The sequence below is a fragment of the Phyllostomus hastatus genome, unplaced genomic scaffold, assembly GCF_019186645.2.
Source record: "Phyllostomus hastatus isolate PE091 unplaced genomic scaffold, TTU_PhHast_1.1 phas_scaffold_21, whole genome shotgun sequence".
NCBI lineage: Eukaryota > Metazoa > Chordata > Mammalia > Chiroptera > Phyllostomidae > Phyllostomus > Phyllostomus hastatus.
The window spans coordinates 40,676,515-40,681,519 of NW_025334017.1; the positions used below are offsets into that span (position 1 = coordinate 40,676,515).

The following is a 5,005-nucleotide window of genomic DNA, read 5'->3' on the forward strand; positions in this document are numbered from 1 at the left end:
GTGTCTTGGAGTGGACTTCTTTGGGTTCATCTTGATTGGGATCCTCTGTGCTTCCTGAACTTGCATGACCTGTACTATCACCAAGTTAGGGAAGTTTCCTGTCATTATGTTTTCAAACAGGTTTTCTATCCCTTGCTTCTTTCCTTCTGCTATTCCTATGATGCAAATGTGGTTACATGTCATATTGTCCTGAAGCTCCTTTAACCTATCCTCATTCTTTTTGTGTCTTTTTTCCTTTTGTTGATCTGACTGGGTATTTCTTTCTACCTTGTCTTCCGGCTCACTGATTCGGTCCTCTGTTTCATCTACCCTGATTTTAATTCCTTCTAGTGTATTTTTCATTTCAGATATTGTATTCTTCATTTCTTCCTGGTTCTTGCTCATAGTTTCTATGTCCTTTTTCATGCTGCTGTAGTTTCCACTCAGTTCCTTGTAGTTCTGAGTTCCTTGAGCATCCTTAGAACCATTATTTTGAATTTTGTGTCTGGCAGATTGCTCGCCTCAATTTCATTTAGTTCTTTTTCTGGAGATTCCTCCATTTTTTTCCATTGGGGGTTCTTTCTTTGTCTCCTCATTTTAGGTGACTCTTTTTGTTTAAAAAATATGGAGCACCTCATGAATTTGCATGTCATCCTTGCACAGGGGCCATGCTAGTCTCTGCATTGTTCCAATTTTAGTCCATGTGCTGCCAAAGCAAGCACTAATTAAAAATTTTTTAAATGTTAAACTCCATCCTTTATGGAGGCCAATCACTGATGATGAGAAAGTATTGGCAACTAATACAACACATAAAAGGATAAGAACTCCAGGATACGAACAGCACCTACAAATTAAGAATTAGAAGACAAACAATCTAACAAAATAAAGGGCATAGTTGAAAGGCCTGTTTGTTTGTTTGTTTGTTTGTTTGGAAAATACTGATTTTTACTCAAAGCAATCAGTAAGCAAAAGTCCTGAATATGAAGCCTATGAAATTCTGTGGCAATCAGCTTTTCTTAAACATAAGCTGCACAAGTTTGATATTGAATTCACCTAAGCTATTTTAACAACAGAGCCATCAAGAATGTGTTGAATAACCATTCAAATTCATTCCTAACTACTTGTCAGTAACACCTTTTCCCACACAGGTGATGGTGAGAATTGGTAAAATCCCAAACCCAGGAAGGGAACGCAAACAGTAGAACTTAATTATTTGCATCCCACTTTTCCTCTTCTCTTTCATTAGACTACTTAAAAGCAGGAATTGTCTCCAGTGCATTTTTGTATCTTGGTGTTTGTCACAGTGTAAAAAAGGAGGAAGGAACGAAGGGGATAAGGAAGAGAGAGGAGGAAGAAAGGAGGCAGGGAGGGAAGGAGAGTAGGAGGAAAAGACAAATGGGCAGATTCCATTCCTGGTGCAGTTCTGCCTCCAACCACATGATGGCGGCATGAGCATTGCAGCGCTCCAGCGCTTGCAAGTCTTGTCACTTTAAATCCCAATTCTTTGAAGCCAGGGCGCCTGGGTGTGTTGTGTTTGTGCCTGTGAGTCAAAGCTTTGCCCAGTGTCAGCACTGTCAGCTGAGTTGTATTGCAGGTGAACACGGGAATCTTCAAGGGTTTCGCGGTCTCTCTTTCTTGAAAAATCCCAACAGGAGCCTGATAGTAAAAAGGACTTTGCAGTTATTTTCAAATGGAGAGAATTGCCTTAAATACATATCATCTGCTCCCCAGGGTCTGCAGTGTGTGGGCAGGTCTTTCTGCTAATGAGTCACGGGCTTGCTGCTCCCAAGGCTAGGCTGGAGCAGTCAGCTGGTGGAATGCTGGGAACTGCAATCAGCAGCTCTGCACCAACATGCCCCGAATGAAAGTGTGATTTGTGACACAGCAGCCTGGGAAGAGTAACGAAAACATAATTGCTGCAGGCAGGTTGTTCTCTTCTTTCAATTGCAAAGCTGCTTCACCTCATACGTAGGAGAGGAACTGGGGTTCTTAGCCTTTGTTCCTCTAGGACAAGCAGAGGCACACCCTGCAACTGTCCTCCTGCCCCTAGTGGCTTAGGTGTTTCTTTGAACCCCAGAAAAAGGCTGTCCCCAGACCAGGAAGAACTCCGTGGCAGCCTGTCTATTCAAGCAGAACCGCCCCAGCCATGGATGCGGCTTTGGAACCTGTTCTTCCCACCCTCTGCTACTGCAAACATGCAGTGAGTGGTGGTTTTGCTTTTTTGCCTTTTGAAAAAAAAATGAATTCCTTGCACATGCACTTTTCTTTATAGTTTGTACACAGTTCTCATTTGGTCTTCATCACAGCTCAGAAAGGAGGCAGAGGCTATTGCTATGATGTTACAAAGAAGGGACACCGAGCATCAGAAGGGTGAAATGACATATCAGAATCTCCATGGCCCAGCTTGTAAAACAGCAGAGGGCTCCGAGGTGGGTAGCCTGGCCTGAATGTTCAGCCACTCCAAGTCACCTGACATGCCTGAGTCCCAGTTTCCTCACCTATCAAACGAACAGAAAGATGCCAGCCTCTTGGGGATTGGGGAGGGCCAAATGAAATACGCTGGGACACCTGCTGCGTCAGGGACTCAGTGGGAAAGCTGTGTATCAGGCACCTTTTCACACAGTGTCTGATCCTCCCACCCCCACGTCTGGGCAGGCGGCTCCTTGTAGTTTCAGCTGCTTTTGTGCACAGGTGATCTTCCTGCTCGGGGCTTCTCTGGCACACTGTAGAGCTCAGTTTAGCTTTGAATGATGGGTTATCTGAGAGGTTCGTGCTGGAGGGTTGCTCCTGTCCAAAGGGGAACTGAGACTGCTGGGGAAAGGTTTCCCTTTTTCTTTCCTGCACATGAGTTGTTCTCAGACATGTTACAAGTCGGGGAGAGACTGAGCCACGATCACTCATGACCAAATTCTTAGCATCTATTTACGTTTCTGTTCCTCCTCCTCGCTTCACTCATGGTCCTTGAGATCTCCTCTCAAGTATACTACCTGGGTACAAGCGCTGACTCAGGTGCTTCACGGGGAACCCAGGCAAGGACAAGATAGGAGAGAAGCCAGGACTCCGACTTCGAGGTCAGGGGGCACACATACATAATTACACACATGTGCACGCATGTGCACATGCTTTGGTCCATGTCCATATCAAGCAGGTGGAGCTCCAGAGTGTTTCCAGAGCACCTCATGAATTCTTAGGGGTCCCCAAAAGAGCCGAAAGTATGTATTTCCCCAGACCTCTACTGGACATGGGTTCCTGTGACCTGATGGGCACTAGTATTCAACCCCAGATGCCGTGACAGCAGCAACCGCCTTAGACCTGGGCCGGCATCAGATGCAGGCAGAAGCTGTCTCCATGATGTGATTTAAGGGCGCCATTGGGCTCTGCAGTGTGAGTACATTACATGGGTGGGGTGACACGTTCACCTCAGGCTGTTTGCCACGCCAGGGTGAGTTGGAGCTTGCAGAGGAGGAGGAGGAGGCAGGCCCAGGTGAGCGCCACATGCCCACTCCCCCTTTAAGCTACCGTTCACCGATGACCTGTTGAGTCAGCATCATGCAAACACTTCAGTGCCCATCAATCTTTTCGTAACCCATCCTTCACAGTAGAATCACCTGGAGCAACTGGAAGATGCCAGTGCTAGTCCCTGCTCCCTATTTGTTTTAATTTGTCTGAGGGTGGGGCTGGGGCATCCAGAAAGTTCCTCATAGTTTTCGTGTGCAGTCAGGTTTGAGAGCCGTGGGTACTAATTGCCTTTTTTCCCCTCTCAGTCTGGCCTTCCCAGGGAGACATTCTTACCCCCTACTCTGGAGAATGGGAAGCAGTGAGTGCACTTGGAGAATTTAAGTCACACAGTCAGTTGGCAATGGACCAAAGAGGCAGATGCGGTCGCCCGACTCTGAAACATCAGGCTCCAGCATAGAACGCTTGTCAAATTCCTCTTTTAAACACTCCGACATAGAGGAGGGCAAGTGCGTTTTCCGGGAGAGGACATTAGCAAGACCAACAGCAGACTAGGAATTGTTGTTTTTTGTGTTTTTTTTGCAGCCCTATGCTTCATCTTAAAAATGCCTCATTTGTTTTTATAAAAACACAAGACTTTACATAAATTTCTATAAAATGATACATCAGGAGGACAAAATGGGTTGGTTCGTGCCGCACCGTGGTTGCAGGGGGTCACGTTCTGGTTGGAGCTGCTCAGCCCTGCACTGTGCTCCACCTCCCTAACGGACAGCAGAGACTAGGGGGTCACTGTGAGGACAGCAGAGATTAGGGGGTCACTGTGAGGACAGCAGAGACTAGGGGGTCACTGTGAGGAGATGGACGGGGATGGAGAAGGGAGAATGTGGGCAGGAAAAGTGTTGAAAGTCTGAGGCTCCTTCGAGGGCAATTCCGTTACTATTTCCCGCCGTATTGGAAAAGGAAGTTCTTGGCCTTGGAAGATGCGGGCAGGAAAGCTTGGTGCGGAGACAGAAGCTCGTACAGTGAATTTCACTTCTCTTTCCGGGGTCAACAAACGTTTTCCGTAAAAGGTCAGAGAGTAAACTTTGTGGGCTTCTGGACCATCTGGTGTCTGTCACAACTCCTCAGCCCTGTTGGTGCAGCACAAAAGCAGCCATAGACACTACAGAAATGCTTGGGTGTGTCTGTCATCTAATAGAATGTCATTTACCAAAACAGACAGGCAGACCGGATTTGGCCTGTGCTGGTTTGCAGAACTCAGCTCTGTTTTGCTTACTTACAGGCATGACTGAGACCATTAGCTACATTCTTCCTTTCCTCATCTAATTCATCTGTAAAATATCAAAGCAAGGGCTGGGCTGGGTACTTATAACAGCTACCAGTTTTGCTCTCTGAACACACACAGGCACATACACACGTGCACACATATGCACTGCTGTTGCTAATCTTCTCATCCTGGATTCAGTTTCTGGGTGAGAACAATGGGGCTTAGGACAATCTGATCTACTGCTTCACATGTACTAAGTAGGCTGGAATTTGTACCTGGGCCAGATTCTTTTCTAGGCTATAG

At 46.5% G+C, this 5,005-nt stretch overlaps 1 non-coding gene across 1 annotated transcript; it reads right to left on the reverse strand.

Moving 5' to 3' along the window:
• Nucleotides 1-597: 597 nt before the first annotated feature.
• On the reverse strand, nt 598-701 carry LOC123833416. The gene has a single exon (XR_006788250.1). It is a non-coding gene; the product is annotated as a U6 spliceosomal RNA (small nuclear RNA).
• Nucleotides 702-5,005: the final 4,304 nt, after the last annotated feature.